Here is a 12,337-nt window from a genome sequence, read left to right on the forward strand (position 1 = left end):
GCTGGTAAAAATTTGGTAAAACTGATTTAAGTTTGCCTGCATTAAAGTCCCCGGCCACTAGGAGCCCCACTTCTGGATTAGCATTGTCTTGTTTTCTTATGGCCTTATAGAGTTGGTTGAGTGCGGTCTTAGTGCCAGCATCGGTCTGTGGTGGTAAATAGATGGCTACGAATAATATAGATGAGAACTGTCTTGGTAGATAGGGTCTACAGCTTATCATAAGGTACTCTACCTCAGGTGAGCAATACCTCGAGACTTCTTTCATATTAGATATTGCGCACCAGCTGTTATTGACAAAAAGACACACACACCCACCCCTCGTCTTACCAGACGTAGCTTCTCTGTTCTGCCAGTGCATGGAAAATCCCGCCAGCTCTATATTATCCGTGTCGTCGTTCAGCCACATCTCGGTGAAACATAAGATATTACAGTTTTTAATGACCCCGTTGGTAGGATAATCTTAATCGTAGGTCATCAATTTTATTTTATTTTTATCTTCTGATGTCCAGAAGTTATTTTCGGTCATAAGAGACAGTAGCAGGAACATTATGTTAAAATAAGTTACAAAATAAAACTAACAAAATAGCACGGTTGGTTCGGAGCATGTAAAACGTCAGCCGTCCTCTTCGGCACCATCTTATCACTGATCAAGCTGTTTAATCAGCTTCTTGATATGCCACACCTGTCAGGTGGATGGATTATCTAGGCAAAGCAGAAATGCTCACTAACAGGGATGCAAACAAATTTGTGCACAAAATTTGAGATAAATACGCTTTTTGTGTGTATGGACAATTTCTGGGATCTTTTATTTCAGCTCATCAAACATGGGACCAACACTTTATATGTTGCGTTTAGATTTTTGTTCAGTATACATTGATTTGCTTTGGAATGTCTAGCCAGCGTATTATGATAGCTAGCTAGATGTTGGTTTAGATAAACAAATGTAGTTCGCTAGCTAGTTAACTAAGTTAGCTACGTTACCGCTGCTCGAGTTCTTAGTAAGGTAACCGATTAAATGTTGCCCCAGCAGCCTGTGCTTGCTTGTAGTTTGCACATCCAGGTACTGAGCACCACACCACGACTAAACTTTACTGTTGTCTACACAAAAGAAAGTAAATAGTGATTTGCAAGCTGATGTTATATAAACAAGTGACTGGTCCAGTGAGTAACGCTAGCTACCTGTTGACACCCATTCTCAAAGGGATCCACCTCGACAAGGGCGTTACTACGTCCTGAAATCGCTAAGAATTCTGGATATTGTGGTTTGCTTACAACCAAGAAATGTAGATTGCCCGTTTCTCCCGGGAAGATGCAGAAACGCATGTATTTGCATGTAGTTAGGAAATTTTTCTGACACATATTACATGTTAATAACATATTAATGGACATATACAGTGAAAGAGCAGCACTGAAATTTCTGTTTAAATTAGGACAGGCGGGACGTGGGGGCGCTATAACGTTGGATGCCAACCGCCGATAAACCCCACAGAAGAAGAAGAGGCGAGGGCAACAATGGTAGACAGTATCCTTCATCCCCTCAGTTCTGTTAACAACAGCGAGGGCAGGTGTTCAGCAGGCGGGAGTGAAATACACTGTGTGCTAGCTAGCAAGTCCTATGGAGGACTCCGATACACAGCAGGTGGGAGGCGGGGGCGACACCGCGTGCTAGCTAGCTAGGACACGGTTCGCTAACTAGCAAGATAGCTAGTTAGCTAGCACACGGTGTCACCCCCTGCCTGCTGTGTACCGAAGTAGCTAGCGGAAAGGGGTTGACACCAGTGAGCTAGCTGGCTAATCCTAGGAGGACTCCAGTACACAGCATGCGGGAGGCGGGTGCGACACAATGTCACCCCCGCCTCCCACCTGTGTACCGGGCACTGTTTTCGCACAGTTCTGTCAATGAAGGTGACAGCAGGTATTCAGCAGGCGGGAGCGAAGGACACTCTCTACTAGTGATGTTACATTTGATATTGAAGCTCCGAGGCATGCATCAAAATTGTTTACTTCGGAGAAGTGTGCCTGTATCACTTTTATCAGAAGCACATGATTTATGACGTCCAAAGCTTTGTTTCGTCGAACAACCACCGCCTTGGTTTGGTATTGGTTTCGGTAGAAGACTGTTACCCTGTGCACACGCTACTGCATGTGGGAAGTCATCTATAATAATTTGGCTGCTCTAAATTCTTTTGACCAGCAGGTGCCAATAGTGTACATTGTGTTGATCAAAGCCTCAAGTAATGAACCTACTGCATTTTCGACACAATTGGCTGGAAAGCCTCAATGCTTCAGGAAGCTTAGTTTTCCCATCACTACTGTCTACCAGTATCGCCCAAGGGGCCAGGGTTCTGGTCTAGAATCACGTTTTCAACTGCTCCTACAGTTTTGCTTCAGTACTGCAGTTTAACTGATGCGTGGCCCAGAAGGACAATTTCCATACTCGGCCACATAGAGAAGTCAGATTAGATTCCTAATAAGACACTTTAGTCATCACCTTTGTGCACAAAACATCCATTGAATTATTCATATAATTGTCGCTGTGGACGATTTTTTTTCCATCACTCACAGCCGAAGATGTCTTCCATGCTTTTGAATGACGTAATGCTCAAAATGTTCTCTGTGCGCATGTGATGTTGGTGTGTGCATGTGATGTTGGTGTGCGCATGTGATGTTGGTGTGTGCATGTGATGTTGGTGTGTGCATGTGATGTTGGTGTGTGCATGTGATGTTGGTCCGTATAAACCGGATTCAACATAGATACTTGGGTGCATTCTCAAAGCATGCTCAGACCTGCTGAATGGTGTCTTTACAGACACTTTCAATCTGTCCTTGACCCAGTCTGTAATCATAACATGTTTCAAGTTCACCACCATTGTCCCTGTTCTCAAGAGCTCCAAGGTAACCTGCTTAAATGACTATCGCCCTGTAGCACTCACAACTGTAATTATGAAGTGCTTTGAAAGACTGGTCATGACACACATCAACACCATCATCCCAGACACCCTAGTCAACGCCTCTTTCCCCTCAGGATGCGGAAAATATTTGGCATGGGCCCTCAGATCCTAAAAAGGTTATACAGCTGCACCATGGAGAGCATCTTGACTGGCTGCATCACCGCTTGGCAATCAAATCATATAAAATGTATTTATAAAAGCCCTTTTTACAAAGTGCTATACCTCAAAGCACTACAAAGGATGGGGTGGACAGCCCAGCACATCACTAGGGCTGAGCTCCTTGCCATCCAGGACCTTTATATCAGGCGGTGTCAGAGGAAGGCCCGAAAAATTGCCAAAGACTCCAGCCACCCAAGCCGTAGACTGTTCACTATGCTACCATCCGTCCGGCAAACGGTACCGGAGCATCGGCTCTCGCACCAACCAGTTCCGAGACAGCTTCTACCCCCAAGCCATAAGACTGCTAGATAGCCAAACTACTAGAGTGAATTATTGGTACCCAAACTATCTGCACTATCTTGCACTGACCTTAAGCACACTCACTAGACTTTATATACACATTCACTTACACACACATTTAAACACTACAGGCGCATACACACACATGCATATCGACACAGCACAAACAAACATACATACACACTTTTACACTCATCAATTGCTGCTACTCTGTTATTTATTTTACACTTATTATCTATCCTGATGCCTAGTCACTTTACCCTGCCTTCATGTACATGTCTACCTCAAATACCTTATTATCTATCCTGATGCCTAGTCACTTTACCCTGCCTTCATGTACATGTCTACCTCAAATACCTTATTATCTATGCTGATGCCTAGTCACTTTACCCTGCCTTCATGTACATGTCTACCTCAAATACAGGAAGTACCAGTACCATATCAATGTGCGGAGGTACAAGGTACTTGAGGTAGATGTGTACATATTATCTGCCCTGTCTTCATGTACATATCTACCTCAAGTACCTCGTACCTCTACACATTGATCTGATACTGGTACTTCCTGTATAGAACTCCATTCTTGTGTATTTAATTGTATTCCTCTTGTGTTAGTTACTATTCTGCATCGTTGGGAAGGGCTCGTAAGCAAGCATTTCACTGTAAAGTCTACACCAGTTGTATTCGGTGCATGTGATAAATTCAATTTTATTTTGAAGGTCCAGGAAATTGGCGTATGTGAACGTGAGTAGATTACGTTGAAAACAACAGTTGAACACCTTGGATGCGGTCTCCACGATTCGTATTATACCGGCTAGGACTCCGGTACACAGGAGGCAGGGGCAAAACTCCCATAATATTTTCATTTCCCTTTTGACCCACATTCAAAAGAGTCACACAAGCTTGAAGATGTCTTGCAAGAGGGGGGGCGTTCATGCAGGAACCAATGGGATGCTCGAGAAGGGCGTTCATGCAGAAACCAATCGGATGATCGAGGTGGGGGGCGTTCATGAAGGAACCAATGGGATGCTCGAGGGGGCGTTCCTGCATATGCAGGAATGCCCACATGCTTGAACGCCCCGAATTGCGGCCCGCAATCACACTGTTGGAGCTTCAGCGACAAACAATAGCAACCATCCTGAGTGAATTAGCTAGCTACTGAGGATACTTTATATAGGAATCCAAAAGGAACCAAGGTGGCAGCACTAGTTAAAATCCTAGCATCTGCAAAACTGAAATAAATCCGGAGATCCAGCCCACGCCGAAATCAGGTAACGTCAACTTTAGCTAGCGTTTCACGCCGTATTACAGCAAGGGTTAAAATTAACGTTAGCTAGCGTTGTCTTGCTGTTGGGTAGCTAGCTAACGCTATATAGCTAGAAGAAAAACATTTATTGTGAAGTTGTATACCTTCCATGCTACAGCAATACCATCTCGTATTCGTTTCCTAGACGTATAACTAGTTAACTAGATTGGTCTCCTCATGCATCATGATTTGATGTTTGTAGTTACGTTTGCTGAGCAATCGTCTAGCTAGTGAGTTTCAAGCTTGCTATGCAACTAATGTTATTATGTGCGAAGTGTATTGATGAAGAATTCGCAAACTGAATATCACAAACATCTTTGTGCTCAAATAATATGCAATTCCTGGTACACTCTCTTGGTTCCGGTGACACGGCATGTGTTCTTCGGTGTCAGTTGCGCTGACTTGGCATGCGTACGTTGTCGTACCACCTCGGGGTTACTTTAGTGCAAACTCTCCTGCGTGCCTTTGCGGTTCTGAACGGTGTAAAATCCCTTTTATTCTATTGCACCAGTAAAAGGAATCTCCTGGAGTGAATTTAAGAAAGCACTTTTTTAAATGTTTAACTAAGAACATTCAGTTTGTGTTTAAACTATTAGAAACATCCCCATGTGAATGGATATATTCGTAACTATGTAAATATTTAAGGTACTTCGTTTTATTAGTTTTATTGGTAGTTGTAGCCCTTGATCGTGACTCTCATACTGTTTTCACATAGGATTTATTTATTTTTTATGTGGCCATTGTTTACGATACCCTTAAAAATAGGCCCATTTTTGCCCGCATACACATGCCAGAATGTCAGGTGCTGCTGAGTGGTAATAGTGTTGTGCAGATGTGGGTGGGTGTTTATTTTAGTAAATCCATTTAATATACACCATCAAAAATAAATACATTATTCATTTTTTGTTTGTTAGGTTGCTAAGAAGGTAGGCCATCATTGCATATACGAATTTGTTCTTAACTGACTTGCCTGGTTAAATAAAATAACGATAAATAAACATTAAGAATAATAAAATGTATTTTCGTTTTTATTAAGATGTAAATGTTAATTTCAAACAATTCAGCTTGTTTTTTCCCCCATCTTTTTTTTTGTTGGGGAGAACAAAGACATACAATACATAACGTAACAGCGGCGGCAGGTAGCCTAGCCAGCTCGGGATTCAAACAAGGAACCTTACGGTTAATGTCCCAATGCTCTAACCGAAAGGTTGCTTGTTTGAATCCCAAGGTGGGAAAATTGTCCGTTCTGCCCTTGAGCAAGGCACTTAAGTTATCTTTAAATCAAGTCTAATTTTATTGGTCACATACACATGGTTAGCAGATGTTATTGCAAGTGTAGCGAAATGCTTGTTTAAAAAACTTTTTCATAAGGACTAGAAGAAGCAAGGCAGCCCTCTCTGTCAGCACCATCTTATGTTATCTTACGTAATTGTCCCAATTGGGTGACAACCATACAACCGATATACATATAACATGAAACAATGAGATCGATTAAAAAAGGATTAATCAGTCTGCAAAATTGCAGCAATAAATAGACATTTCATGTGCAGATTCAGAAAATGTATGGCCTGTGGGATAAAAGTGATCCTGTATCTGTTGCTCTTGACTTTGGGAAGTCTAAACCAATGACCTGAGGGGAGGAGTGCAACATGTGGCTGCCTTCTAAAGTCATTGGCCATGTCTTTTAGTTTGGGACATTCAGATGGAGGAAGCCGTTCTCACACCATGACACAGTCATCTACCACAGGCCCATGCTCCCCCGTGACACAGTCATCTACCACAGGCCCATGCTCCCCCATGACAGTCATCTACCACAGGCCCATGCTCCCCCATGACAGTCATCTACCACAGGCCCATGCTCCCCCATGACACAGTCATCTACCACAGGCCCATGCTCCCCCGTGACACAGTCATCTACCACAGGCCCATGCTCCCCCATGACACAGTCATCTACCACAGGCCCATGCTCCCCCATGACACAGTCATCTACCACAGGCCCATGCTCCCCCATGACAGTCATCTACCACATGCCCATGCTCAGACTCTCCATACTGTAGTAGACTGACAATGACAGTCATCAACTAACTTGATGTGCCCATTTTCATATTTGCTACGACAGTCATTAGTATGTACAGGAGAGGAGAGAGCACACAACCTTATGGGGAACCGGTGGAGGAGAAGAGCTGCTTTGACATGACCCCGTTTAAAACAGGCCTAGCATATTTTGAGTTGAATTATGTTACATCCAAATGAAGTTATTTTGTTAAACAGACAAGACACACCTACCCCAATCAGTCATCACACATTTATTTTATAGTAAGAATATAACAGAATAAAATTCAAATAATATTTTTCTCATGTAATTGTCACGGGAACGTGTGGAATCGCTGTCATGTCAAAAAGTGATATTCTAAAACAGAGGCCAAGCTGATGCTTTTGATGAATGTTTCATTTCATTCCTACCCTCTCACTTTGTGAGGGATGGGTCTTATCTTAATACTGATAGAAATTAATAGCAATCCTATTTTCGAAAGCATTTGATTCTCGTGTTCATTTTTCACAACCTTCAAGGGCTTTTGGAGTTACCAACACGCCGAGCGAGCAAAAAAAATAAAAATAAATCACAGGCTTTGGGTTGGGAGTAGGCCTGGGCTACTAAGCGACTGAGTGAAGAGCAAAATAAACCACTTGTTAAACTACATACATATGGCAAAATGTTCTGATAAATGAGCCAACATGTTTAAGGAAAACTGACTGAAGACAGTGGAATACCTGTGCTGATTAGCTATCTGCGACTCCGAGCACCTGTGTGAACGGAAGACAGACGCCACAAACGTGTTGTCACTGAAAAATACTGCTGGCTGAAACTGAAACTATATTCCACAAGTGTCTATTTTGTACTTGTGAAATTATTTTGATGTGATACGAAAGGAGAGGGTTTTATGTTTCTAGAACCAGAATCGATTCATGTTTAGATGGAGCATTTGGCTGTTTTGGCATCCAGAGCCAATTTACCTCTAAACAGAACATGTAAGGTCCTTGGACAGTAAGGACTAACGTTAGACTCCTTTAGTCCATGAATGGGCTAGCCTATTAGTAACATTTGTTGTACAACAATGTTTTTTTGTAAATCATATGTTTTTGTTTTTTATTATTAGACAGTAGTTGACATATTTTTTTCATTTGGACATGTAGCAACAGCTGTACAGTAGCAACAGCGGTATCTTAGCAACCTTCGATTTTCTGTCCCCATAATTTTAGATTACATATCTTGTTCATATGCTCCTTCTCACCCCAAAAAAACTTACATCTGAGACATCAATCATCATCTACGGGCATAACGTGATGTTTTTGACATAGCAGTCTCCCCCACAAGGGCACACATGGCAGTCTCCCCCACAATGCCACACATAGCAGTCTCCCCCACAAGGGCACACATGGCAGTCTCCCCCACAAGGGCACACATGGCAGTCTCCCCCACAAGGGCACACATGGCAGTCTCCCCCACAAGGGCACACATGGCAGTCTCCCCCACAAGGGCACACATGGCAGTCTCCCCCACAAGGGCACACATGGCAGTCAGGAAAATAAAACAACGATAAAAAATAATCAAATGTTTTAGGTGGAAAGGTACCTATTTCCTGACTCAACACTGATAGTACTTTTGACAAAAGTACCTAATTCGGCTTTACGCTTTCAATAAAACAACTAATTTGTCCACACTTAACAGATTTCTGAATCGTGAGTTCACTGGCAGCGGAGCAGTAGCCTGCACCCAGCAAGGAGGGGAGTGCCAACTCCACTGAACTAGTTTCAATGTATGGAGTCACTTGGTCGTTTCTGGATATTGGGTAAACTTCTCCTTTGACTGAAACTACAGCCTTCAGGCTATATTTCTGTGATTGCAAGGTGTGTTACACGCTGAACAAGTCATGGTAGCACTGAGAAGGGCTTGGCACGGAGTCAAGTAACATTGAGGGGATGTTTAATTAGTCGAACGTTTCCACTTTAGCCTTGTCATAGTAAGACCAGGCTTAATCCCATTACCCTTGAGAAGTGAATGAATGGTCACTGGAGAGTGACTGGGGGTAGACCAAGGCAACTCCAAGCTCGGGTCCCTGGGACAGAACACCTCCCTCTGCAACTGGATCCTGGACTTCCTGACGGGCCGCTCCCAGGTGGTGAGGGTAGGCAACAACACATCCGCCACGCTGACCCTCAACACGGGGTGGGGCCCCCCTCTCTGTTCACCCACAACTGTGTGATCGCGCGCAACTCCAACACCACCATTGTTTGCTGACTACTCGATGGGGGTAGACATGATCACCAATGACTATGAGACAGCCTGTATGGAGGAGGTCAGTGACCTGGCAGTGGTGCCAGGACAAAAACCTCTCCCTCAATGTCAGCAAGACAAAGGAGCTGATTGTGGACTACAGGACGAGCACACTCCCATCCACATTGACTGTAGTGGAGTAGGTCGAGAGCTTGAAGTTTCTCTGGGTCCACATCACTAAGGAATTAACATGGTCCACACACACCAACACAGTCGCGAAGAAGGTCACGACAACACCTCTTCCCTCTCAAGTCTGGAACCAACAGGACCCTGAACAGCTTCTACTGCTAAATAGTCCGGGTAGCTATTTAGTTAAATAGTTAACCATTTGCATTGCCCCACTTTTGACTCATCACATACGCTGATGGTACTGTTTATTATCTATCCTGTTGCCTAGTCAGTTTATCCCTACCTACACTACCATTCAAAAGTATGGGATCACTTTGCAATGTCCTTGTTTTTGAAAGAAAAGCACCTTTTTTGTCGAGTTTAAAATAACATCAAATTGATCAGAAATAGAGTGTAGACATTGTTAATGTTGTAAATGACTATTGTAGCTGGAAACGGCAAATAAAAAAATTGAACATCTACATAGGCGTACAGAGACCCATTATCAGCAACCATCACTCCAATGACACGTTGTGTTAGCTAATCCAAGTTTATAATTTTAAAAGGCTAATTTAGCATTAGAAAACCCTTTGCAATTATGTTAGCACAGCTGAAAACGGTTGTTCTGATTAAAGAAGCAATGAAACGGGCCTTCTTTAGACTAGTTGAGTATCTGGAACATCAGTAATTTGTGGGTTCGATTACGGGCTCAAAATGGCCAGAAACAAAGGACTTTCTTCTGAAACTCGTCAGTCTATTCTTGTTTTTATAAATAAAGGCTATTCCATGAGAGAAATTGCAAAGAAACTGAAGATCCCGTACAATGCTGTGTACTACTCCCTTCACAGAACAGCACAAACTGGCCCTAACCAGAATAGAAAGAGGAGTGGGAGGCCCCAGTGCACAACTGAGCAAGAGTAGTTTGAGAAACAGACGCCTCACAAGTCCTCAACTGTCTGCTTCATTAAATAGTACCCGCAAAACACCAGTCTTAACATCAACAGTGAAGAGGCGACTCCGGGATGCTGGCCTTCTAGGCAGAGTTGCAAAGAAAAAGCCATATCTCAGATTGTCTAATAAAAACGATAAATTAAGGCAAAAGAACAGACTCTTTCTGACGGCACTGTACATATCTACCTCAATTACCTCGTACCCCTGTATATAGCCATGTTATTACCTCGTACCCCTGCACATTGACTCAGTACTGGTACCCCCTGTATATAGCCATGTTATTACCTCGTACCCCTGCATATTGACTTAGTACTGGTACTCCCTGTATATAGCCAAGTTATCATTACTCATGGTGTATTTATTCCTTGTTATTATTTTTCTATTATTTCTCATTATTTCCCTCTGCAAGTAAGCATTTCACTGTTAGTCTACACCTGTTGTTTACGAAGCATGTCCTGGTGGTGAATTAGAAAGCACATTGAAAGGGAGAGCCAAGACAGACAGCTAGCCTGTTCACTGCGCTCTAAGACATAGCCACGCATGCACACAAACACAGGGCTGGCACAATAATCCTATAGTCTCGTAACCAACAATTATGGACAATAAAGGTAAAGACACACACCAGCTATTTCTGAACTTTTCCTGTTTTAAAACAATATCCCACTTATAAATACGGTAATGTGCACTATGGTGAAATCGCTCTGCCATTTCCTGGTTGCTAGCATTTTAATAGTTTGCCTATTTTCAGTTTTTAACAAAACAAGCAACTATAGTGTAGAAAATCATTGTAACATCTTACCTGCTGTGAAATATATTTTCCATAACCAAAAATATTGTATTTTCAGCTGTTTTGAAGCTGGTGTACACATCTGAAAGTAAAAGACGCAAAAAATACATTTTAAGAACGTCAAACAGAAATAGTGCACAGAACAGACCTACCACTTCTTTCCTTCAATGAGTGACTGATCTATAACTCACATTTCTATATGAATTTGATCGGGTCGCCCAAAAAGTTACGTATTTCAGCTTTCATGGCGACAGGTAGCCTAGTGGTTAGAGCGTTGGGCCAGTAACCGGAAGGTTGCTAAATCGAATCCCCGAGCTGACAAGGTAAAAATCTGTCGACCTGCCCCTGAACAAGGCAGTTAACCCACTGTTCCCCGGTAGGCCGTCATTATAAGTAAGAATTTGTTCTTAACTGACTTGCCTAGTTAAATAAAAGTGGAAGGGTAAATAAATGTTTTGAGCAAAATGTGTGTTTTTGGACACAACTGCAAGCTTCAAGGAGGGGGCCATTTTAAGGCGTTTGTCTGACAGTGCCCATCTCCCCACTTGTCCCATGGCATGAGGATAACTGAACCACCTATTGAGATGTGCATCACATCCGTGGTACTTTGACAGGCTTTCTGTCTCTCGCCTCCTGCTTGTGTGAATCCTAATTTGACACTGGTATGTTCAACCCAAGGGGTCTTGTTGGCTTCCCCGGCGGGCAGCTTTGCTCTCTCTGCTTAGTCTGGCTATATGATGAGCCTCCTTTACTTTGAATAGCTTAGTAGGAAATCAACTCAATGTATTAGAAAATAAATTTTCCCAAGTTAATCTATTCACTTATTTCATTCAGTTAAATTGAAGTAAATGTATTGAAGACATGAACAAAATGCATCAGTGATCTGTATTTCCCTGCAACTTTCTGAAGAGGTGTGTGTCTACCACGTTGTGTAGCCGTTAGCGATGATGCTAATATCATGAAAACAGTCTTCTGGTAGATGGAAATGCTTTCACAAAAGCCTATGCCTACCTGGCAGAACGGAGTCATGATTATTTGCATAAATCCAATGGTCATTTGTTTTGCAAACTCTGCAAACACATGAGTGCTACAGAAATATTGCTATCCAGACCAGCCAGTCTCTGGCTTGAAATAAAGTTGAATTAAAGGGTAACTTCACCCAAAAATCAACATTTCTTACATTGGTCAACATTTCAAAAGTGATGTCCTGATGTGGTTTAAGCGGAAACCTGAAAACTGTGGGAAAAACAAAAACCTGGGAGAGGAAATTTTTTGAAAAAATGGATTGTGGGGTAAACACCTGAATCAGAAACCGTTTTTTAAATAGAATAGAATCGATAACCATAACCCCCAGTGAACCTGCTGCCAGGTGATCAAGGACAGGCATCAGTTATTTTCCTACGCAGCTTTAACCCAGTGTCTGTCATCACAGGCATGTGTGA

At 42.6% G+C, this 12,337-nt stretch overlaps 1 protein-coding gene across 3 annotated transcripts in view; it reads left to right on the forward strand.

The window, feature by feature from the left end:
- The first annotated feature begins 4,484 nt into the window (after nt 1–4,484).
- Nucleotides 4,485–12,337, forward strand: part of LOC139538998 (1-acyl-sn-glycerol-3-phosphate acyltransferase gamma-like) — a 29,372-nt gene continuing 21,519 nt past the window's right edge. For all 3 annotated transcript variants that reach the window (XM_071341639.1, XM_071341638.1, XM_071341641.1), the window contains exon 1: nt 4,485–4,678. The gene's annotated coding sequence lies outside the window, so the exon portion shown is untranslated. The remainder of the gene's footprint in view (nt 4,679–12,337) is intronic.

This window comes from Salvelinus alpinus, chromosome 14 (genome assembly GCF_045679555.1).
Source record: "Salvelinus alpinus chromosome 14, SLU_Salpinus.1, whole genome shotgun sequence".
NCBI classification, from domain to species: Eukaryota; Metazoa; Chordata; class Actinopteri; order Salmoniformes; family Salmonidae; genus Salvelinus; species Salvelinus alpinus.